Source organism: Mesocricetus auratus, unplaced genomic scaffold, assembly GCF_017639785.1.
Source record: "Mesocricetus auratus isolate SY011 unplaced genomic scaffold, BCM_Maur_2.0 Super-Scaffold_100006, whole genome shotgun sequence".
NCBI lineage: Eukaryota > Metazoa > Chordata > Mammalia > Rodentia > Cricetidae > Mesocricetus > Mesocricetus auratus.
In genome coordinates this window covers 75,795,615-75,821,737 of record NW_024429190.1, presented here as the reverse complement: position 1 = coordinate 75,821,737, position 26,123 = coordinate 75,795,615, and the positions used below count along the sequence as shown (strand labels likewise).

Below are 26,123 nucleotides of genomic sequence, written 5' to 3'. Positions count from 1 at the left end.
GTTCATTCCTTCACTGTGATCACAGCCTTCTTTGGAACCCCTGAGTATACTGAAGACCAGTGAAGACATCCAGCCTCAGGCTAGAACAACATTGGTATTCTTGACCTTCACATCAGAAGACAGTCATTGCTGGAATATCCAGCCTGCAAGCCACTCTAATAAATCTCATTTAAATAGATAGGTAGATAGATAGATAGATAGATAGGTAGATATGAATGATAGGTAAATGATAGTTAATAGATGGTAGATAGATGATAGACAGATTGTAGATAGATTCTATCAGTGCTGTTTCTCTAGAGAACTCTAATACACATGGATATTCACTTTTCTTCGTTTTTTCACTTTACCTTTAAAAAAGATTAAATTTAACATGTATTAAAAGAAGTTCTACTAATGATTTTATATTTTAGCTAAAATATATTACAATGTATTCAGCCATAACTGGCTTTATTTCACTTTGTGTTTGCAGACTTTTTTCAAGACCTTTTTCTTTCCTTTTTTAAAAATCTTTCATTTTCTTCCCTTATTACATTTGTGTTCTAGGACACAAAATCCAACATGTAATGATTTCCAAGCTTCACCTGGTCCCTCTTGCTATAGTTTGACCTGCTGATGGATGTAGGAGGAAGTCTGATGCCGCCATTAAACATGTGACTTATTAGAGGCGCATACAGATGAGGTAATAAAAGGGCGGTTTACCACACCGCTAACCACACCCACTTTAGGCAGGACTAAAGACGTATACGGCTGGACGTAAAGACGTATACGTACGTAGGTGGAACTACGTCACTAGCCAGGTCCACTTTTGGGCATGGCTAGGGGCGTTAAGGGGGGAAGGCATAAAAGACAGCACACAGGAAGTCTCGGTCTCTTTTCCTGGAGTTCGGCTTCCGGTCCGGCCGCTAGCTGAGAACTGTTTGGCTCCTCTGGGTTTGGTATCTTGTGAGTAATTTTCTACATTAAATACTTAGCTTTACTGTCAGTAATTGTGTGTCGCGTATCGTTACAGCGTCCGTTTAGCCTACAGATGGACTTTCCAGGAACCCCAGAGTACATGGGAGACATTCGGCCAAGACACACTTCTTGGCTAGTGTGAGGAGTTTCCACGGCAGTGGTCTTGGAAATGCTTAGTTGTTTTTTGTTGTTGTTTTGCTTTGTTTTGTTTTTCTGTTTGTTTGTTTGTTTGTGTTTTTGGTTTTTCGAGGCAGGGTTTCTCTGTGGCTTTGGAGGCTGTCCTGGAACTAGCTCTTGTAGACCAGGCTGGTCTCAAGCTCATAGAGATCTGCCTTCCTCTCCCTCCCAAGTGCTGGGATTAAAGGTGTTAAAGGCCTGTGCCACCAATGCCCAGTGGAGTTGCTTAGTTCTTAATAAGGGATTTGGGGGTAGTATGAGAGCGGGTAGTGATGTTGCTATTTTTATGGTGTCTATTTTAGCTTTTAACTTTTCCCATTGCCCACAATAATAGGAACAGGATATGCAGAGACCTGCTATTGTTTCTCCAAAAACTGTGTCCCAAGATTTCAAGACTGAGTAAAGTATCCATCTTAGGTGGGAATTTGAGCTGCTTCCCACATCTCAAGTTCTGAGTTCCTGGGATGTACCATTCCCAGCTTGCCAAGGGAAGAAGAGCTGTGCCTCACCAAGTGTTGCCTGGATACCCTCCCTATAGCTGATGGGGACTGACCTACCTTCTCTGCTACCTCTTACACCTCTTTATGTAAGTTGGAGTTAAGTATTTCTGATTTAAAGGGAAAGAGATAAATACAGGAAGGGGAGGTAAAATAACAAAATAGATGGCTAAAAAAGCCACAAAGAATCGTATGATTAACCATTTACCTAAAAATAATACATGGAAATATATGAGAAATATATATATATTTCTATGCTGACAGTGCTCCCTCTAAGAACCATAAGATTTGAAAAAGAATCACCTCCATCAGCTTAAAGATTTGGAAGGCTGGTCACCAGGGAGTAGTACTGTTTGAAAGGATTAGGAGGTATGACCTTTTTGAAGGAAGTGTGCCACTGTGGGTGAGCTTTGAGGATTCAAGGGCCCAAGCTGGTCACAGTGGCCTCTCTCTTCTTCCTGTTGCCTGTGGATCTAAACATAGAACTCTTAGCTACTTGCTCCAGCACCATGTCTGCATGTGGACCACCATGATGATAATAAATTAAACCTCTGAAACAGTAAGCAAGCCCCAGTTAAGTTCATCTTATAAGAGTTGCTATGGTAATGACAGCTCTTCACAGCAAGAGAATACTGACTAAGACAAACCACTGAACAAAACCCCAGTACCTAACAGGAGAAGCCCTCTTTAGAGTTGTTGGTCAGAGATAAGAGACTCCCCAATACAAAGTCAACCACTGTTGCCTAGGTTACCCCATAGAGGTGGAAAGTACGTCCCTATTGGTGAAGACACCATGCATTTTAGAAACAGGACCCAAAGGCCTCTGAGCAACTAACATGAATACTCCTCCCTGAAACAAGTTTCTATGGTATCAGAAGGCACCATGCAAGCTCCCAAAGAAGAGAAGCAACCAGCAGTCCCATCCAACTATGACACCTATGAACTGCATCAACAACCACCCTACTAGTGCAGTAGTGGCACACACTGCTTGGCAGTAACCAACTACCCTCTAGTTGGACTTAAAGATTCTGTGCCTGGTACTAAAAACCTACTTAATTAACTAGTGTTAGTGAAACCATGGTTATTGGAGGAGAATCTATAACCACTGATTACAAAACCAAAATAATCCCTAATAATAACCTATAAACATTTGACCTTATATACACATATAAGTGTAGTCTTCTCCCCTCATTAATGTATGTCTTTTTGCAACAGAAAAAGACCGCTACAGAAAACCACAACCAGTCAATATGGAGAGTTGTGGAGTCTAGTCACATGGACCCTTCAATGAAACACTTCTATATCTAAAGCTCAGGAAACATCATGTAAGAGGAATATGGGAAAACCGTAAGAGCCAGAGGTTCAGGGAGTTTGCCGTGAGGTTGTGTCTTCTAGTAACATAGGAAGCCACACACATCACTTCTCGGCCTTTTGGCTAAGATCAAGTGTAAGAAGTTACATGCATAAAATCTCACCAACATAACTGCCCAAATGTGAGCTAAACAAGGAGGATACCAATGAACATGCCAAAGCACTCAGGAAAAAGCCTACAAGGCCCTCATCCTACACAAAGAACTACAGGCAACTGAGTAAAGCTGGGAGCAAGAAGTGTGTGTCTCCTTAGGACCACCCATTGGTTGTCCAGAGCCAAACAGTCAGCCTTGAGAACAAACATACAAACTACATTCTATGAGCGGAACGGGTTGTATTTAGAAATATTTATGCATATGCAAATACATAGATGGATATAATGACTATTAGTGAGAAAAGAAGCCATGGATTTGAATGAGTCCAGGGAGGGGTATATGAAAGAGTTTGGAGGAAGGAAAAGGAAGGGAGAAATACTGTAGCTAAAATAAAATCTCAAAAATAAAAGGGTAAAGTAAATTAGTGAAAAAGCAACGAAAACAGAATGTCTAATTTAAGCCTATCAGTGGGGGCATCTAATGGGAAAATCTTGAGAGATAATTGATGCTCACACACTCTTACTTTTAAGTAAACATCCCAGGAAAACAACTGTGAGGTGTGTGATGCTATGAGACAGACCAGAGGTGAACGCGATGGGATGGTTAAAGGCGTGGGTTCATAATCAACAGCCCTGACTGTGGGGTCATAGCTCTACTTATTGCCTTCAAGATTTGACCCAGCTTACCAGCGTCTTCATCAAACATGGCTGAAGCCATATCCTAACCAACACACGCATCCTAAGGTTAATGGCTCTTTAGGTAACACTGTACAATCTTCGCACATATCATTTCACTTGTTCTCCTTTGCCCATTTTACAAGAAAAAAAAAGTCAAGAGATTAGGAATGATAGGTTCCTAAAGGAAATTTTGTGTTGAAACCTAAGGGGGTGGGGGTGGGAGAGTGTAAGTCTTTGTTTTGTTGTTGCTGTTTGGTGACAGGAATTCTCTAGGAAGCCCAGGCTGACCTTGAATTCACTATGTAGCTCAGGCTAGCCAGAAGGCCTCAGTCTCCCTCATGCTGGAGCCAGGAGTGTGACATAACCACAGGCTTGTCACCTTCAAATTGTGCCGGGTTCAGGAGGTAAGGGTTAGGGTTGGGGTTGGGGTTAGGGTCAGGAGTGTGACCTATTATTATTTTTCATATTCTTAAAACCCGCACTATGGAAGAGAACAGTATTTGATCTCTAAGGTCACTGCCATACCCCAGAACACCTTGAAGGAAGGGTACACTAATATTCTGTGTTGGGGAAGTAAAACAGGGGGGTAGGGTGGCTTTGTAAACAAAGCACAAAGAAAGCATCAGCTTACCAAAAGAATTATTGTCCCATTCCTGAGAGGAGGCAAAGATAACACAAACAGAGCTCTCACTATTAACTGGAACCAGTTGTGTTCATGCACACAGTGTGGCCACTGTGGAATGCCTTACACTTCAGTTCCCTCGATGGATCCCTAGGAAAATCATGTGTTGTAAAGTAGAGGACAGACACTTTCTATAAATTTACAGTTTGTAAATTTAAAGGACGGGGTGCTTAATCCTGACTTTCCCTTGACAGTTGACAAAAGTGCATTTTAAGCAAAAATGAAAGTTTTACGTTTTCAAGTACACACAAAAGAGAGTGGGTATATGCATGCCTCTGATACTGAATGGGTGGGTATTTTGTTCTTCAAATATAGGTGCATTTGTGTCTTTTGGGAAATGGACCAAGTAAATAACTGCTGTTGGAAGGGTTGAATCACAGCCAGGCACGGAAAGCACCTGCAACCCCAGCACTTGGGAGGCTGAGATAGGAGGATCCCTGTGATATGGAGGCTAAGCCAGGCTTCTTAAATAATTCCAGGCCAGGCTGAAATAAGAATGATAGAGATACTATTGCTAAAAGCAAAAAGAAACAAAACAAACAGCAAAGGCAAAAAATCAAACCCAAACCAAACAAAATCAGGACTGAGTCAACAAATTTCTGTAGACGAAATCAATCATCATCTGTGTTTAGCAAGTTGCCAGAATTCCCAGGTAATGAGGTTCCTAGGTTCAGAGACAGAAACTGACCCTGGTTGATTGTGTTAAGGAAATACTCTGCCACAGTTCCATTAGCCATCGCTATAGTTTGTATCTGGACTCTCAAAGGTCCATGTGTTGAAGGCTTGATTGGCAGCCTGTGCTGTTAGTGGTAGATGGTGGCACCTTCAGGAGAAGGGGGCCTAGTAGATGTTAGTCAAGTTTTCGGGATCATGGCCTCTGAAACCAGAGCCTGTCCCTTCCTTTTCATCCTCCTCCTTCCTTCTCTCTCTCTACTCTTTATTTTCTGTTCCTCCTCTTTTATCCCTCTCTCCTCTCCCCCCTCCCTCCTTCCTGCCCACCAGACAGTGACTGGCAGGTTCTTCATGAATTCCCCAGCAGAGTGTTCTTCCTCATTGTAGACCTACAGGAAGAAGCTAAGTGGCCGTGAGCAGAAACATCTGAAACTACGAGGGAAAATCACTCTTTCCTACTTTTAAATTGATTTTCTCACAGCATTGGAAACCTGACTATTAAGGAACGTAAAACCATGGCACAATTTTTGAATGATTATTTCAATGATCCATTGAAATGAGCCTTTTCAAGGTTTACTATTCTTGGTTAGGAAGATCACATATTTTGGGTTTTTTTTCCAGATGGTTCCAATTATTTGTATTTTTAAAATGTGCTGTATTTATTAAGGTACATAAGTACGTATGATGAAGATTTTTAAACATTGACAAACTTTCACATCTACATATTATCATAGCCCCCCAAAAATCTTCAGTTAGACTGTATGAAGCCTCAGCTTTGGTTCGGAAAGTATAGTCACGGTCATGTTAAAGACATGACTACACCTCTGCCTGGGAAGATGGCTCAGGGGTCAGGAGGGCTTTCCAAGGACCCAAATTTGTTCCCTCCATCCCACCAGGCAGCGCCCAATAGCCTGTATCTCTGGCTCCAAGGGATCCAATGACTCCTTTGGCCTTCGTAAGCACCCACACATTTGAAAATACCCACACAAAGACGCACAAGCATGCATAATTAAAAATAAAATAAATCTTTAAAAAATGTTACATCAGTGAATGTTTTATTCCTTCACCTTTCTGAACACTTCTGTGTTATACATTTCTTATACGATCGACTGTCTGGTAGCCCATTTTTTACAGTTGATCCACTAAAATTTTAGGTCCTATTTTAGAAACTTTGCTGATTTCTTCATCAAATTAACATTAATAACCCAAATAATTATGGAGGGTAAATTGATCTCATCTGGTCCCATAACAATAATTTACAATTTAGTTATTTACTACCTTATACATTTTTCTGCACTAACCTGTGAAATATTGATACATGGAGTTGCTAAAAGGACAAAGACTCTCCACTGTAGCCTCCAGACTCTTGGGAGGAGCCCAAAGAAGGAAAACCACCACAGAAACTGGGTGGACCCGGAATGTTGTTAACCTACAATGCTTAAGAGGTTTGTTTTGTTTCCCATTTTTGCTATAGTGGGTTTTGTATTGTTTCTCATTTTTGTTAATTCCCCTTCAACATCTGGTACAGATTGTAAGTACTTTGCCACTGAGTTTAAGAAACAAATGTACCCTTACTAGGTTTAGTCAAGTTACTTCCGGTATGTTTGAGGAAGAGATTGGTAGTGGAATGAAAACATCTTCTACAAGGATTTCCAGAAGTTTCCCGAAGGTAAAAGTTTGGAGTTGTATTCACCAGGGAGACAATCAAATCTGCCTTGCTACTTGGCAGTCTTGTCAAGAGGATAAATGACTAGTATCCACCTGCTATGTGTACACTGAAGAAGTGACTAAGATCTATGGGCTCATTCACAAATATTCAAATTTGTTTCAAAAGGCAGAGAGTGATTGTCTTAGGGTTATTGCTGTGAAGAGACACCATGACCACAGCAACTCTTACACAAAAAAACATTTAACTGGGGTGGCTGGCTTACAGTTTCAGAGGTTTAGTTCATTATGATGGGAAGCATGGCAGCGTGTGGGTAGACATGGTGCTGGAGCTGAGAGTGCTCCATCTTGCAGACAACAGGAAGTAGAATGACACACTGGGTGGTGTCCTGAGCATAGGAAACCTCCAGAGCCCACCTCCATAGCGACACACTTCCTCCAACAAGGGCAAACCTACTCCAACAAAGTGACACCTAATAGTGTCACTCCCTGTGAGATTATGAGGACCAATTACATTCAAACTACCACAGTGATCATAAACATAGCTAGGGGAGGGAAAATTGGCCAAGTTTCGAAATGAGCAAAAGAGGTTCCTAGCTGTCCTTCCAATAGACCCTGGGCATGCCCAGTAGGCTTGCCTGCTAACACCTGATTCCACAGAAGTGTACCTTTTTGGGTTTCTCTGTATTGTTTTGGAGGCTGTCCTGGAACTCGCTCTGTAGACCAGGCTGGCCTTGAACTCACAGAGATCCACCTGCCTCTGCCTCCCGAGTGCTGGGATTAAAGGCGAGCACCACAACGCCCGGCAAAAGTGTACCTTTTAAAATTGCTTTTCCATATTTATTAACATAGTCTGCATATAAAAATTCATGAAAATATAAATGAAACTGGAACAGGGTGAAGATTTTGTAAAAATTTGAAAGTTACACAAAAACATTAAATATAATGCTAATAATACTAAAATCGGAATGCGAGCACCTAAAATGGTAAAAATTTATAAAGTCGTGAGTTATGCACAACCTACAATGAAATATGCAGCCCTTAAAATTATTTTTTGAAAAATGTCAGTTTCATAATCACTAACATTAAGAGAAAAAACATAAATCCTCTGTCTGAAAGTATTACTCCACCCACAAAAACCGTCAGATAATATGCTGTAATATTAATATTCACATGCTCTATCTCCCTGAAGGTGGAAAATGATTACTTGCTATGTGTCACCACTCCTGGATTTCTTTATTTCTGTTATTTCTTTGCTGTTCCATATTTTTCCTTTTGCTTTTAACTGGCACATGTTGGCATGCATTTGTGATACTGACGGTTGACACATGATGATGTGTCAGAGTCTGTGTTCAATACGTAACGGTCACGTCCTTATTTTCCTCTCTTCAGCTATTTACCATCTGGGTCACATACACTCGATGGAAATGAAAGTCATTGTGCTGCGTTAAATAAACCAGACACAGAAATACAGACATCGCATACTCCCACCCATGTGAAGAAACACACACACCAGTCTCAGAAGAGTGGATCAGGGTAGTGGACACCAGAGGCCAGAGAGACGGAGTGTGAAGAGAAGATAACGGGACACAAACACACAGGTAAGAGTTCTGAGTCGTCTTTACACACAGGTTAACAACCTACAATGTGGTTCATGACGAAAACAGAACAAAAACTCTTCTTTCCTTTTTCTCTATGCTGACCAGTGTAAATAGACCACATTTTCTTTAGCCATTGTTGCTCTGAACAGCAACTGGAGGAACACATATTTGCTTGTCTTTGTTCAACTGGGTCATTTTACAGCTCTGTGGGGGTAAAGGTCAATCTTAAGAAGAAAGACAGGCATTCATGTGGTTCATATTTATGGGATATAAATACATTTGTCTGATAAATGATTTTTAAGCTAAGATCCTCTTTGCTACATTCTCTAACTTCAGTATTGTAAAGGGAAGCTTTTTCCTTGAGAGAAGCCTTCCTGCCAGCCTGATTCCAGAGTCACATGAGTCCCAAATAAACACACAGGAGGCTATATTAATTATGAAGCTGTTGGCCTTGCTTGTTTCTTACTGGCTAGCTCTGACTTAAGTAATTACCCCATAATTGCTAATCTAAGTATTTCTCTTACCGGAGAATAGTTCCGGGCTTCCTACCTCCATGGCGTTACATCTTGACTCTCTGTGTTTCTCCTACCCAGAGTCCTCCTCGACTCTGAGTCCCACCTATCTTAGATTCCTATTGGCCAACAGTGCTTTATTGGCATAATCACAGGACTTCCCCCATCATCTCCTCTTTTCTGTCTTTACAAAAAGAAAGGTCTAACTTTAACATAGTCAAATTATATATAACAGAACAGTTATCAAGTAAGAACACAGTTACAATATTTTAGCAAGATTTAAAGAAAATATCATCCATCCCATCCTTGTGAGTCCAAAGTTCTATATGTAGCTTATCTTTTATCATAACTAAGGAAAACTATAATTATAACTATCTGCCTTCAATTCTATCAAAGGCCACAGAAGGATAATATATAAACACTAGGATTAACAGAGACATCTTGCTACCTGGACAGTCACCCAAAGTTCCTCTGTAATGTTGGGGCATCCATCTTTAGCCCATAGGCCACAGTGTGTCCAGAAGATTTCTCAGCAAAGCAGGAAATTTCAAACTGTCCATCTGCATTGGCAGTCTGTCAGTCATTATTCTGTGTCCTCAGAAAGACTCGTAGACTCTTCCATGAAGCAGGAACCCTGAAGGACTGTTTGAGTTCAGCAATCACTTTCCTGTGGGTCCTGCATGTCCAGTTTATACAGCAACAAACAGTCTAGGCAAGAGCAGTTTCTTGCCCAAATGGCTAATCTTGCCATGTTGAAAGCAAACTCCATAATGAGTTTCTTCAATGCCCATCTTTCTCTCAGGCGTAATTGGTGCTGCCAGGAGCAGACATTTCTCGTTGTCAAGAAAAGCCCTAAACCATTTTAAATGCCATTTTCTGAAGGTCTTTGAAAGGTTTGAAGACTGTCTATCTCAAATATATCTCTGTATATCTAGAAAACCTAACTAACCTAACTATAAGTTCTGACTATTATAAGTAACTATCTGTATTTAATTATGCATTATGTTTTAAAAGAACAGTATAAGCACAATACTTAATCAAGAGGAGAAATATACATATCACAAAATTGATCTTGAATTTGTATCAATAAATGAAAAACCATACCCATACCATAATTCCCCTTTTTACCATTAAAAAGAGATTGGCTGTGATCATTAGCCAATTATAAACAACCCCATTTAAATGAAAACAAAGATTTATAAACAAGATAGGAATTAGGACATAGCTCATTCCAAACTGCTTCATGCTGGAAGGGGGCGCTGTTCAAACCATGGGGATCATGACAAAACTCCGAAACCTGTATAAGTCCTTAGTTTCAGGGTCTGTAAGACTGCATCATCTTAGCTGTTTCAGTTGTTGGAACACTTGGTCCACTGCTTCCAGGGGACTTGGTTCATCAAACCACAGAAGCCTGGAAGAAATCCTCAGCTTTTCATTTTCTGTAGAAACATAAATAAAAACTCCTTTCCCAAGTAACATATCCTTATACTTAAATTTTGAAGTCAAGGCATTTTCAAAAGATATAAGTTGAATTAATTTAGTAGCATTTATAATCAAGTGTACTTTAGCAGCTGTTCCTTCCTGAGCAATCAAAAAACTGAAAAACACAATAGTGTACAGTATCCAGACTCTCTGTGCATTTTCCATCTTTACGTGGCTTATTTATTTATCTATTATTATTCTATTTCTTTTACTTTGATTTATTTTTCTCTGAGACAGGGTTTCTCTTTGGAAATCTGCCTGCCTCTGACTCTGCCTCTGCAGCAATTACTACCAGCATGCGTCACCACAGCTGGATACTCTATTTACCACTATGCCTTTTCTTTTAGTCTCTCAATCTTATATATATTTTTAAATACACTGTAAACCTTTAGAGGTTTTTCTTCACCCAAGTCTGACTTTACTGTAAATCTTTATGTTTTTCTGGCCACGTGTCTTATCTGTTAAAACCGCAGCTGTTTAAACTACAGTTTTTCTAAGATGGCGTGCGTAAGCGTGACTCCAACTCACTGTCTCAGTCTGACATCCAGCAAAAGCTGCCGTCTTGGAGATGTGGTCACTGCCATTTCCAGCTGTACATACATACCTTTTAATGGTTAGCAGAGCCTCTTAAAAGAACCTTGTTGTTGTTGTTGTTGTTGTTGTTTTGTTGCTGAGTCAGGAAGCCTCACTTAAGCGAGCCAGGAGAGTCTCTGCTTGTTGCTAGCAAAACAGAGCCCACATGAGAAAATGCTGCTACCAAAAATCTGTGCTTCTCTCCATTCTTCTGTTTCTAAAATTCCTTTAAAGCTTTTGTCATTCTACGTGGAAAGTCATCATCCCACTCCTAATCACCATTATGTAAAGGGAAGCCTTTCCTTGAGAGAAGCCTTCCCGCCAGCCTGATTCCAGAGCCACATGAGTCCCAAATAAACACACAGGAGGCTATATTAATTATGAAGCTGTTGGCCTTGCTTGTTACTGGCTAGCTCTGACTTAAGTAATTACCCCATAATTGCTAATCTAAGTATTTCTCTTACTGGAGAGGTTTCCGAGCTTCCTACCCCAAGGCGTTACATCTTGACTCTCTGTGTTTCTCCTACCCAGAGTCCTCCTCGACTCCTAGTCCCACCTATCTTAGTTCCCTATTGGCCAACAGTGTTTTATTGGCATAATCACAGGACTTCCCCCATCACAGTATCTCTCTGCTTACATCACTGAGGGTGAAATAAGTGTTTGTTGTGTGCTTTACTTTATGTTCACATGGAATTATGGCCCTCCCTCACTCTATTTGTAAATTGTACTTTGTTTTTTTAAAATACATTTTATTTAAATTAGAAACAATATTATTTTACATATCAATCCCAGTTCTCTCTCCTTCCCATCCTCCCATGCCCCTGTAAATTGTACTTTTTAACAATGCATGCTTGTCCTCATCCAATAGATATTATATTCTTCTCTTTAAGTAACAAATATTCTTTAATACCTTCAAAGTCATAGCTCAGCTCTAGGTAGCTCATAAAATATGTAAACATATATGTATATAAATTATATGTACATATATAAACCCACACTTGAAGTTAAAAACTTAAAGGATGCTCTATTAGCCAGAGCATATTGCAATTCTAAAATCTGTTTTACATCTTCTGGAAAGCATATTTCTTTATCTAGAAATAGTCAGTTGTTAACTATTTACCAGGTTTCCTTCCGGATAATTTCCCATGTCTGAATTCACGTATATAAGCCTATAGCATGAGCTGGAGATGCAGATCACTTGGTTGGTAAAGTGCTTGCCTGGCATGTGTGCAACCTATGTTAAATTCTGCATCCATGAGTGACATGATAGTGCACACCCAAAATCCCACCATTGAAGAGGTAGTGGGAGTTCAGGTCATCCACAGCTATGTGTTGAGTTTGAAGCCAGTTCATGGTATGTGAGACCCTGTCTCAAAAAAGTTACAGAAAAACCAAGTATGTAGCATGTGTGTATACTCGACATGATGCACTGTAATATGCCTTTTCTCTGACTATTATGTTCCATCACAGTTTTGAGTTAGGTTATGAACACTCATTCTTCCAGTCAGTATAGATACAATGACATTCATTCCTTTATTAATGAACAGGTAGGGATTTCACTCCAATCTTATTTTTATTAAAGTTATACTGTACATAATTATAATGTACATTTACTGTATATACTTGAATATAAACCCATGAGAGAAGTGCAGCTTTATAAATACTTAGACAGTGGTGATAAGGTTAAGAACATATGCTACTGTACAAGGCATCCTCCAGGCCAAATTGCTGCCATCTTCAGGAGTTTGGCTGGGTGCTCACCAAAGACCATCAAACCTGGGCTAGTTGACTCCTGACACCCCTTTTTTTGAAAGAAGGGGCAAAGGAGGGTTCTAGGACCTGAGCATCCAGCCACCCCTCCCAAGTTGTAGGAAACTCTGTTGTAAGTGAATGTCGCCTCATGGACTCTAAGAAAGGCTAGAGGACACAGATAGGGAAGGATTCAGGGAAGGAGCAGCCACAGAGGCACCATCATGCATACATGCGTGCTGGATATAAACCTGCTCATGTGGCAGCTTTTAAAGTCATCTGCGTAAGTAATATTCTTTCCCGCCAGCTGCCTGGGTCCTGCCGCTGTCTCTGCCCCTAAATAATACACAAGACACTATAATAATTATGAAGCTGTTGGCCATTTCTTAATGGCTAGCTCTGACTTAATTATTAACCCATAATTACTAATATGCATTTTATAAGGTCTTATCTTACTGAGGATGCAGCCTCATGCGTCCTCTCTCCCCAGGATCACATGGCGACTCTCTACCCTAGACTACATTTCCCAGAATCCTCCTTGACTCCTAGTCCCATCTATCTTTCTTCCCTATTGGCCAACAGTGCTTTATTTATCAACCAATAGGACAACATATACACAGAAGGACTTGCCCCATCACATCTGTGTTCCTGTGTAACCCCTCACACATTGCTCTGTAAGTAAGGCTAATAAACTCATTGCTTCCCCAGACTGAACATCAGTGGAATCACCTTGGTTTCTCTTTGAGACGTAGAAGGGAGTGGATGTTGGTTATGTCTCCCCCAACACGTGCTTTTAATATGTTGGCAGAGTCTGTAAGATGTCCCTACGGAATGATTGTGCCAGTTTCGTGTTGTTTCAGGACTTCTGAGGATGTTGTCTGGAAGGAGGCGGAAGTGGGCACGGGCAGGATGCACTACTTACCTGGTGGGGGTGTGGACTTTTCCTTTCTCCAGTGCAGCACCCACTGAGAACTGTGAGCTTTAGAGCTTCCATTTGAGAAAACTGGGCCTAAAAGGATGAAATTACAGCCCACACCCCACCTTCCTCTCTTGCCATCACGGAGAGCTTGAGGACAGAGCCTGCCATCATACCCAGTACTGACTGGCCCAGCACAGCAGACTGGTTCCATCTTAGCCATTATACTCATAACAGACTATCATAGACTCAGCCAATTCTTTTCAACATTGTGGCTCACCATTCCTCTAGTTTCCAATGTCCTCTTCTCCCTGTTTCCATCAGACATGTCAAAATGGCCTGTGACATCTATTTCTGTTAATGTGTGAGATTGTTCATGTCATCTTGCAGACAAACACTTTTTCTCCAGGTCCCCTTTTTTCTTCCTTCATACTGATATGATGATCATCAATGGCCTTATTCCTATCAGAATTCCATTCATGATTGAAGCTCCTTGTAAAACATACTTCAAAATTCTTCTGACCTCTTCCTCCAACACCTCATGCATGTGTTTAGTTAGTTACACTATACCCTACTCTCAGTTTTCAGCCTCAACTGCAGACTGTTATGGACTGGGTAGATCAACCATTTTTTAAAAAGTATTTTCCTGTGGTTCAGAAGGCAGGATCAAAGTGGGTGGGTTTCTGGGGAGGCTCTTCCTCCTGGATTGCAGACAGAGACCTTCTTGCTATGGCCTTACATGGTGAAGAGGCCAGTGGTGCTCTCTGGAGTCTTTCCTCAAGGATCCCTATGCTTTTGCATAATTGTCTCACCCTCATGACCTCAAGTAACCTCAGTTACTTCCCGTTTCAGAACAAAATACTTACAAAATGAAGTAGAGGCAACACAAACTGCTGACCACTTGTGTGTGGAATGGGTGAGGGTTTAAGAACAGGGTTAGGGTCTTTTACTCAGGCAGCCTACTGTCTGGTGGCACTATTGCTGGAGAAGGGGACTACAGGAGGAGAGATGGGACTAGAGGAAGATGGGGAAGATCATCTAGACATCTAGAGGTACCTACAAAGTACCAAGCACTACTATCACTTTATATACAAGGTGTTTAATCCAAAGGCTTACAGGTTGACTTTCTGGAGAAGGACAAGGAGAGTCACTTGAACAAGTTCAGACAAGAGTCACCAAGGGAGTCATGTCCACAGCCCACACCTTGGCCTATCTGCTCTGCCCCATGTGTCAATACTTTCACATGGCAAGTTGTAGGTAATTCTGTTGCAAGTGGCAACAGGAACGTGGACTTTCAGGTTTTAACAACTGGAGTATTTCTTTGGAAACCATTGTAAACAGTTGTGGTAAGAGAAATGTTGAGAATAAGTCAGAGGACTTCCTTGTATGAAGCCAAAGTGTGGGAACATCAGCCATACTTTCTTTTCCATTGGAGGCACTGGGTGTTTTAATGATATGACGGACTTGGAAGAGTTATAAATAGCAGATGTAGCACAATGGTAGAGCTCCTGCCTAGCACGGGCAAGGCCTTAAACGCAAGCCATGTGCTACCCAAACAGTAGCCAGAACTACACACCAGCTAAGGTCATTTCCTTCCAGATGTGGTAGGAAATCCACTGGATTTTTAATAAAAAGTAGCTAGAATCGTGAGACTGCCTATTGGCTCCTGGGCATAACAGTTATTCAAAAAAAAAACAATCCAATATTGTTGTTTTATTCACCACTGGGGTTTTTGGGCTCTGAGACTCAAATCCAAGGCTTTGAACACAGTAGACAATCACTTGGCCACTGCGCTGCACACCCTTCCCCTTCCACTCTCATAGAGAGTGTCATCTCTTTAACATTTTAGGAACTATCTTATGAATACAATGTAAATGTAACTTATTTGAATAACCAGGCATTCTAAAAATGGTCCTAGGGATATTTATTCATTCATAACTATTCATTTAGTTTCCTTTTGTGTGTGTGCCACATGTTATTCAAGGTACTGGACTATGACAGTTATATGGGGAGACAAAACCGCTTCCTTCTTGGGGCTTATACCCTTGGGGTACCTAGAGAGTGTCAAGCATGTCTGTCATTTCATAGGTTAGTCTATCAATTTTTTGGAGGAGGATATGGGGACAGTCACTTGAGCAAGTCTAAGACAAGGATCAGCAAAGGAGAGAGAGGGAGAGGACAGTAAAGAGCAAGTAGACGTATGGAGTGTTAGGTGTGAGAGAGTCTATGGAGAAACGAACAGCTGGATGGGAAAGGAAAGGATTCTGAAAGAGTGGGGGGTGGGCAGTGCAGGGGTATTCTATTGTGGGGTGAAGAGCAGAGCAGGAGTATTCTATTGTGGGGCATTGGGGAGTGCAGGGGTATCCTATTGTGGGGTGATGGGCAGTGCAGGGGTATTCTATTGTGGGGTGATGGGCAGTGCAGGGGTATTCTATTGTGGGGTGTTGGGCAGTGCAGGTATATTCTATTGTGGGGTGTTGGGCAGTGCAGGGGTATTCTATTGTGGGGTGATGGGCAGTGCAGGGGTATTCTATTGTGGGGTGGTGGGCAGTGCAGGGGTATTCTGTTGTGGGGTGGAAGAGCAGAGCAGGGGTATTCTATTGTGGGGCATTGGGGAGTGCAGGGGTATCCTATTGTGGGGTGTTGGGCAGTGCAGGTGTATTCTATTGTGGGGTGTTGGGCAGTGCAGGTGTATTCTGTTGTGGGGTGTTGGGCAGTGCAGGTATATTCTATTGTGTGGTGAAGGACAGAGCAGGGGTATTCTATTGTGGGGTGATGGGCAGTGCAGGGGTATTCTGTTGTGGGTTTTCATTTGGACTTACAGACATGGTACAGACTATGGGAGCAAGGGGCCTGCTGCAAAGCTGCACATATTTCTCACAACCCTGTCCTCACGCTTGTGGTGGTTAGGAATGTGAATGAGAATTCCTGGGGAAAGACATGTCTACAAAGCTGATGGACTGATCAGAGCCTCAGTGATGCAGGGAGGTTAGGATGTTGCAGCTCAGAGCCAAGTTAACAATTCACCTTGGGCTATCTTCAGCCTACTGAATAATTATCCCCTGTGTTCCTGGGCTGGGTCACTCATATTTGGCTCTAGAATGAAATATTTTATTCTTTTTTAGAGAAGATCTGTTTTATGTCAACAGAAGTGCAAGGATACACAATTCAGCCTCCAGATGAATCACACTAACAACCTCTGGGCAGTAGGACCTAGCTGTGAAATCTCAGGTTCTTCTAATGGGCCCCAGAGATGCAGAGGAGAGCTAGTTTTCCACAGCATCACCAGTGAACTCAACCAAAGGTAATGGCCCAGGGCTTTGAGTTCAGGGTCTTCTAAAGACTGACCGTGTTTGCCAAGAGCAAGGGAACTGAGAATAACCATGCTTTCTCCCTCCCCAAGAGAAATGCGACTTATGGAGCCAAGAGATATATTCAGGTAGGCAAGTTTGGGGCTTAAGACAACATCAAAGTAAAAAAAACGAGGTCATGGGAGGAATATGAGACTACAGTTCAAGTGGTGGGGGCAGACCGTATATAAAAGTCAGGAGCTGCCAGGGTAGAAACCAGTACAGAGAGGGAAGACAACTTTCCCTGGGACAGGGAGAAGGGAAAGAATCCAGAAATGACAGCAGGGCTAGGAGAGGGTGCGTAAGCAAGAAGACAGAAGGCAAAGAGGAAAACCGCTTAGCAAGTCTCTAGGGTTTTCAGTCTTGAACAATGGCTTCCTTATTCCATTACAGTTCCCATTTACTAGTGCTGGGGAGATGGCTCAGGTGAAAGCACTTGCCATGCATGCGTGGGGACCTGGGTTTGATCTCCAGCACCTACATAAATCTGGCTGGGCAAGACCATAATCTCAGCACTTGAAGACAGAGAAAGGGGGGATGTCCAGGGCAAGCTGGCTGGCCAGACTAGCAGAACTGGTGAGCTATGGGTTCATCTGAGAGAAGCTGCTTCAGTAAAGCAAAGAGCATCTAAGGAGGGCGTCTAATGCCAACCACTGGTACCCACAGACATAAGCACAAATCTGTATGTGATGCACATCCATACATGATGCACAACACACACACACACACATACCACATGCACCACACAAACACATATACACCACACAAACACACACACACCCCACATGCACCACACAAACACATATACACCACACAAACACACACACACCCCACATGCACCACACAAACACATATACACCACACATGTACGCATACACCAATACACCACACAAACACACAAACATGCCATACACACTACACAACACACAAACACATATTCAACACACAAGCAAACACTTTTCTCTCTCTCTCCTACACACACACACACACACACACACACACCCCACATGCACCACACAAACACATATACACCACACAAACAAACACACAAACATGCCACACACACAAACACATCACCCACACATGTACGCATACACCAATACACCACACAAACACACAAACATGCCATACACACTACACAACACACAAACACATATTCAACACACAAGCAAACACTTTTCTCTTTTTCTCCTACACACACACACACACACACACACACACACAAAAATGGGAGTCTCAATAACCATATACCCAAAATACCGCTGGTTAATGACAACGTCAATTATTTATCTTGAGTATAAATACAAATGACAGTATTTTTATTATTTTTAAAAGTTAGCTTACAAGTAATAAGGGTGGGGCTAGGGTCAGGGTTTTTCCTCCTCCCCAAAGCCTCTTCTTCCCTGCCTCATGGGCCTCTCTAGTTTCCTGGTCTTTTACCCACACTTACTCCCACCCCCACATACAGAATTTACAATTATAAGCTAGGATCTGCATATGAGAGAGAACATATGGTGCTTGTCTTCCTGAGCCTGGGTTGCCTCTCTCAATATAATGTTTTCCATTCCATTTTCCTGCAAGTTTCACATCTCTTTGTTGCTGAGTAAACGTTCATTATACACATGTGTCACATTTTCATTCTTCATTCATATGTTGCCGGACAGCTGGGCTAAGTCCTCTTCCTGGCTGTTGTGTAAGGGCAGCAATAAACATGGATGTGCAGCTGTCCTTGTGGCAGGCTATAGGATTCCCCGGGTATATGCTCAGGAGTGGTATATCTGGGCCACATGACAGTTCTATTTTAGTTTTTGGAGAAGCCTCCACACTGACTTGCACATGAGCTTATACTCCCACCAAGAGAAACTAGGTTCCTCTTTCTCTGTTTCCTCACCACTTGTTGTCAAATTTGTTTTCCCAATGGTAGCCATTCTGACTTATCTTAAAGTAGCTTGAAGTTGCAACAAATGGCAGTATTTTCTTCTTCATCAAGACAGACTAGCATTGTACATATAAACCACATTTTCTTTACCCATTAATCCTTTGGTGGTCACTTAGGATCATTCCGTATGGTACTTACTATCAGTAACTTTTTTATCAATATATCAGTATACCCAGTGGCCTACATCTATAAGCTATGGGTTAACCTCACTTGAATGGTCCAAGCGCACTTACTCTGTACAATTTACTGGCCATCTAAGAAAATGATCATACCCATTTCAGGATCTCCTGGCACCCCTTAACCACAGCAGAGAATCTGAAGTCTCTGATAGAATTAATCACCAGCAGTGGGTCAAGACTGGACTGGTTTAACCCACAGAAACAGCTGACCTGAACAAGGGGAAGCTCTTGGACCCCAGACTGATGGCTAGGAGGCCAGTATGGAACTGATCCAGACCTCCTGAATGTGGGTGTCAGTGAGAAGGCCTAGGCAGTCTATGGGGCCTTGGGTAATAGATCAGTATTTATCCCTGGCATACAAATAGACTTTGGGTGCCCATCCCACAATGAGGGATGCTCTCTCAGTCTGGACACATGGGGGGAGGGCCCAGGCCCTGCCATGAACGAAATGACAGACTCTGGAGATGCCCCACGGAGGGCCTCACCCTCCCTGGGGAATGCAGTGGGGATTGGGTGGGAAGCTGGGGGAGGAGGGGAGGGAGAGGGAACTGGGATTGACGTGTGAAGCAAGCTTGTATCTAACTTAAATAAAAAAATTTCTGAAAAAATTTTTAAAAAAGAAAATGGAAGGCTGGTGACTTCTCTAACTTAAAAATATTAGTCATGTGTTATTATTTTTTGTCTTCAAAAAAGTCATAACAAATAGGAAACATTTTCTGCTGCCTTCTGTATTAGTGTCCCATTCTTTCCCCACCCATGGATGAATAGGTAAGCCATAGATAAAACAGAAAAGCTGTTAAGACCAGAATGTAGGCTAGCCAGCAAATAAAACCAACTTAAATTTAGAATAAGCCATAAATAATCAGCTCACTCCTGCCTTTTAATTCAGTTCGAGATCCCAGCCCTAAGAATGAGGCCACCCATAACTAGGATCAGTCTCCCCACCCAGCTGAATCTGTAAAATACAAGCAGCACTCACAGGCACACCCCAACAAGGTTTGTCTCCCGGTGGTTCTATCCTGTCAACTGGACAATCAGTATTAACACTACAATATAATTAATTTCCATTTTTCATGATAGTGCTCTTATTAATGTGGCATCTTTGGATAAAACACTTCACAATTACTTGTGATAAAGGATACTTTAGTAAATTGACTTACCACTTAGTCACTGTCTCCCTGTTAAGAATTCTTAGGCCTTTTGCCGTAAAAAATCTTATCCAACTTAGCTCAGATCCATTGAACTTTGGTAATTGATAACAGGTAGCAAATAAATTGACCTTTTTTTTTCAAGACGGGGTTTCTCTGTAACAGTTCTGACTGTCCTAGAACTTCCTTTGTAAACCAGTCTGGCCTTGAACTCAGAGATCTGCCTGCCTCTGTCTCCTGAGTGCCCCACAATATAATGCTTTTAAAAGTAGTTTTTCTAGCCAGCGCTTGAAAAGCAGAGGCAGGGGGAATCTCTGTGAGTTCAAGGCTACTCAGGTCAAGAGCAAGTTCCAGGATAGTCAGGGTTACACAGGAAGACCCTGTCTCAAAAAACAAAACCAAAACAAAACAAAAAAAGTAGCTTTTCTTTTTATGTGCCCTACTTTTTTTTTCTTTTTTATAAAACAATTCCTATTTCAGAATTAATTTAATTCATCTTGTCCTTTATATCCCCCCCCCCGACACAGGGTTTCCCTGTGGCTTTGGAGGCTGTCCTGGAACTAGCTCTTGTAGACCAGGCTGGTCTCAAACTCACAGAGCTCTGACTCCCGAGTGCTGGGATTAAAGGTGTCCTTTACCTTTTTTATGCTCTATTTCCGACTTCTTGATTCTGGAATATACTTTACAGGAGTGTATTTTATCTGCTTAATCCAAACAGGAATATAAAGACGCTCAAATTATATCACCACCACCTGTGTGTGTGTGTGTGTGTGTGTGTGTGTGTGTGTGTGTGTGTGTGTGCGCGCCCCATGTAATGTTTCTTCACAGTGTATTTTACAGAGTTAAGTCCCTCTTGTCTTAAGTGATGCCCTAAACGCTTACATACATTCGGGATATTCTTTTTCCAGCCTCAGTCCACCAAACATCAGGTGAGCCTCCAGTGGCTCCATACTTGGCTGTCGTCGTTGCCTTAGTGAAATAGGGCAGTGGTGGAGGGGGCAGGGAAGGTATTGGGAAAGCCAAAGGTGGGAAGACGTGGCCAGACAGGCCACGCTTTGTGAGTGGCTGGCTGCTAGCAGGTGACTGATAAAGTCTTGTAACCCAGTGGCCTGGGGCTTCCCCAGCAGGCAGTCCTAGCTTCTGATTATACCTCTGTTACCTGCCAGACATCTAACTCAGAGCAAACTACTTAATCAATCGTTACAAGCCCATTTCCTCATCTGTAAAATTATACAAACAACACTGTAGACCACATAAGATTACTGTGGAATTCATAATCTACCTGATACTTTCTGTGTTTGTGTGAACAGCATTTGAGGGTTGTTATTAAATCGTCATGAAACTGCTAATTAAATGAAGTTAGCAATTCCATATACAGGTGTCATTGCGGAATTGCGCTGACTCGATTGAGCGGGAGGAACGGGTGATTTAAGTGTGTCTGGTAAAAGGTGATCTCGGCAACATGTTATTTTTTTTTCTGTCCCCCTAACTCCTGCAGCTGCTCCCACTGTTGTGAAAAATCCTGCAGCACAGACATTCCAGGAGGAAGAGAGTATATCCTGACAGTGTACTCTCTCAGATCCACAGAAAACACTGAATTCAGAAGTGTCCCTTCTTGTGTACGGGGAAAAAAACAAAACAAAACACGAATGCTAGCAGTCTGGTTTTCTTTCTGGCTGCTGGAGTATCTGAGCTCCCCACAAAAAGATCTCCAGGATCAAGAAGCCCATCAGTCGAGATGAAGGGAGCAGTAGCCTAAGGCTGATTGGTCTCATGATGGTAGGATTATTTTGATTTTCTTCCAAACATAAACTGTGCTTTATGGGGCTCTGGTTGATAACTTATTAACAGCTGACTTTCAGATGCCTATTTTCTTTGTCAAGTTCTGGACAGGACAGTACAGATGCCTGAATACTAACAGGGTTAAGGTTAGGCCAGAATCTTAGGCTAAGGCGTTGCTCCTTCTTATATGACCATTTGCATTTGGTTTTGATCCATTTTGGTTTTGTTGTCTGAGGTAGGCTCTCAGGCAGCTCAGGCTGGCCTCCATCTTCAGAGACCTTGAACTCTGTTCCTGCAGCTTTCAAGTGCTGGATTGCAGGCCTGTTCCACCGGTCCTTGCTTGACTACGGCGATTTGATGCCCCAAATTTGATGATCATTTGTAAGCCTATTGAGCTAATTTTAGTAAATCAAATATGTTTTATATTTTTGTATTTTAACTTCATTTTAATTAACTTATTTTGAATACCATTTTTTTTCCTGTCACTTAACCTTGTAGCCCTTTTTAGGGGTAGAGGGTAGGTTTTTGCTTTTTGTTTTTGTTTTGTTTTGTTTCGAGATAGGGTTTCTCTGTGTAACATCCATGGGTGTCCTGGAACTTGCTCTAGAGACCAGGCTGGACTAGAACTCACAGAGAACCAACTGCCTCTGTCTCCCAAGTTCTAGGATTAAAGGTGTGTGCCACCACTGCCCAACAACTTGGAGGCATTTTCTCAATTCAGGTTCCCTCCTCTCTGATGACTTTAGCTTATGTCAAGTTTACATAAAACTGGTCAGTACAAGACTATGCCATTTTAGCTGGGCTACACACAAAGAAACCCTGTCTCAAATAAAAAAATTTAAAATAAACATACTGTTTTGTACACGCACACATACAATTATTTACATATTATTTTATTTCAACAATTTTATACGTGTTCAGATGTCCATTTCTGTAAATACTAGTAGTGAACAGCAGAATTTCTTCTGACTTATTGAAAGAGTACAAGAGCTTCTGGATGTCTATTAGAAATTCAAGAAATCCTTGGGGCTGGGGATGCAGCTCTGTTGGGAGAGTCCTTGCCTACACAAATCCCTGGGCTCATTCTCAGAACCACATAGACCAGACATGATGGTACCTTCTTCAATCTCAGAACTGACCATTCTCAGCTACATAGCAAGTTCTAGGCCAGCCTAGATTACATGAGACTCTTTCACAACAGCAGCAACAAAACAAACAAACAAAACAAAACACTAAAACCCTAGAACAAACCAAGATATGGTGGTACAGAGCTGTAATACCAGCACTTGGGAGACTAATGCCGGAGGGTTGCTATGCGATCAGCTTGGGCTACAAAACTCCATGTCATACCAAGACAACACAGAACAAAACAATGAAGGCTGGAGAAAGGGAAGGAGAAAGAGAGAGGGGGAGTGAGGGAGGGAGACAGAGACAGAGAGAGACAGAGAGGGAGCATCTAAGTGGTTCTCAATCTTCCTAATGCTGTGACATTTTAATACAGTTCCTCCTGTTGTGGTGACCCCCCAACCAAAAAATTATTTTCACTACTCCATAACTGTAATTTTGCTTCTGTTATAAATTGCAGTGTAAATATCTGAGTTTTCCAAGGGTCTTAGGTGACCCCTGTGAAAGGATTTGTCCCTGAAGGAGTCACAACCCACAGGAGAACACTGCCTTAGACAACTACAGCTAGTCCTAGTCCCTGGAGCTGGGCAAGCAGGAGAGCTGTTACTGACAAACTAGGGTAACCTTGTACCACCTGGTCAGCCTCCCTCACTGGAGAACTTTGCCACTCACTACCTGATCACATGGAGGCCCTCTCCCCAAGAGGAGTTCTCTGGTGCTCTGCCTGTGTTAAATCTGCCTCCCACACACTGGAAGTTGACTGGACCTGGACATGAAGACCATGTATTCAGAGGCAGAGATTCCTGTAATTTCGTTCATTTCTCTCCTGGTTTGAGTCGGAGCCCCCCACAGGTCTGTGATCTGAATATCTGTTTCACAGCAGATTATGATATTTCTCGAGGCTGAAAAACCTTTCAAAGAAGGACCTGATAAGTGGGCATGGGTTATAAGCAGAAAGAGGGCAGGAGCCTAGGCCAGGCTGTACCCTCGAGGGTACAGCCTGGCCTAGGCTCCTGCCCTCTTTCTGCTTTGAAGCAATCAACCCTTAGGATGAGAAAGGGGAGCCTAAGAACCCCAGTTTGAGGAGGTTCTAATAGCTTTTTGCTCTCATCAATAGGCAGTACATGGTTTCTTTGTGGCTTTATCCCCAGCAGTAAGTTTTTCTTCTCTGACACATAGCCCATCTCCCCTCACACATAGTGGCTTTCTTTGTACCCATCATATCACAAAGAGCGAGCAAGCTGGGTGCCCCAGATGATCGATGATTCCAGAGATCCAGCTCCTGCTGTAGTCAGGGGCTCACAGATTCCTCTAGACCAATAGGAAAAGGGAAGAGAAAGAGTCACCTAAACTCAAGTAAAAACCAAACCCCACTTAGAGTTGCTGGTCTCACCAGTTGTGGGAGCGGCCCTTTCCTTCTGAGAAGTCTGTAATACCTGCCAAGAAACCCGACTTTCAGTTTGCACCGATCTGTGTTCCTGTTCCCATTCTCCAAAGGGTGAAAAGGAGCCCCCTTGCCAGCCAACGCAAGCTTGTGATGGGAGAATTCTCCGCTGCTCGCTCCCACCGCTGTGAAGACGGCTCTGCATGCCTTCTGTTCTAAAGTGGACCGAAAGCTCCTAAACTGCGGGACCGAGTAAACCCTACAGCCCTCAGGTCCCTTCTTACCCGATCCTGGCAGTGCAAAAGCAGCTGCTCCTACAACTGCCATGTGCTGTGCCCAGCGGCTCTCCACGCTACAAAGCGAACTAGCCTGTTAATGCAGGAAATGAGTGGCTTGTCTCGTAAAATGTGCATGGGTACCTGGCTTTCCTTACTCCTCAGTTTGCTTCTTCTGTGAGCTATCAATCAATCCTCTGGTGTTCAACCATATTCCCGATCCCACCTGCAGACCCGCCAGGAGCTCCCAAACCATCCAACTAGTGGTTAGCAGTGGAAACATTTTAGTTGACTTTTCCTCCATAGCAGTTGGGTTTCAAGGTTTCTGCAGTCATTATCTGCCTCCGGCTTGTGTGGCCTTTCCATGTGCTTTTTTGCTCTAATCTCCATTTCCTCTTATAGTTTTCATCTCCTGCTTTCCTTTTTTTTAAAGTAATATTTACCAAGAAGATTCTAGCCTAGCCTTTGTTTGTTAAGGGAAGCTATCAGCATGCCTAAGCACAGTGTATGGAGTTGCTTAGCCAGGCTCCAGCAAGCTCAGGTCACCAACTTCAGCATTCCTGGATGGTTGATCAAGCTGCACCTCATTAGTAGCTTGCTGGACTAGTGCGTGAGAGCCCTGCCCAGAAGATGACATCCTGGCACTTAAGAAAATACCATGCTGAAAATAGCAGGGCTTCAAAGGCCATAGGTCCCACCTTTAATGTGATTTTGCTTCTCCTAATTTTCGAAAGGTATTTACTATGTCAATACAGAGCCATGATGTTTCTCAAGGTTTACAAAATATTTTGTTAGGAGGATGTGGATAAAGTTCAATTTGGAGGTTTGGGAAGACTTGGGGGTGCTGTGGATTTTTGGGAAAATGATGTCAAAATGTTCCGAAGAGATATAAAGGCAAGAACAATAAAGTAATTCGTATTAAACTAATTGACAGGTTTAGCTTGGATAATGAACTATGAAATGTTCCTTTTTTAATAGAGCTTATTTAACCTTTATTTTATGAGCTCTGGTGTGAGAGTATCAGTCCCCTGGAGCTGGAGTTACAGGCAGCTGTGAGCCACCCTGTGGGTGCTGGGGACTGAACTAAGCGCCGCCGGAAGAGCAGCCAGTGCTCTTACCCGCTGAGCGGTCTCTTCAGTCCTGGAAAGTACTTCCTTCTGTGCATGAGAGACAGTGCCGCTGTGTGGCTCCAGCCGCCTTCCAACTTTCTCTCTTCCTGCTTCAGACTCCCAGGTTAGGGACTGTAAGCGCGCACTACCACACGGGTCCTGAAATCCCATTTCTGGGCTGTTACTGCGTGATGAGGGAGAGGCCATCC

The 26,123-nt window shown here is 42.5% G+C and overlaps 1 long non-coding RNA gene across 1 annotated transcript; it reads left to right on the top strand.

Moving 5' to 3' along the window:
* Positions 1–892: 892 nt before the first annotated feature.
* On the top strand, positions 893–25,732 carry LOC110342060. Its single transcript, XR_002384051.2, has 5 exons — positions 893–942; positions 1,466–1,717; positions 8,183–8,391; positions 21,738–22,018; positions 24,644–25,732. It is a non-coding gene; the product is annotated as an uncharacterized LOC110342060 (long non-coding RNA).
* The last annotated feature ends 391 nt before the right edge of the window (positions 25,733–26,123 follow it).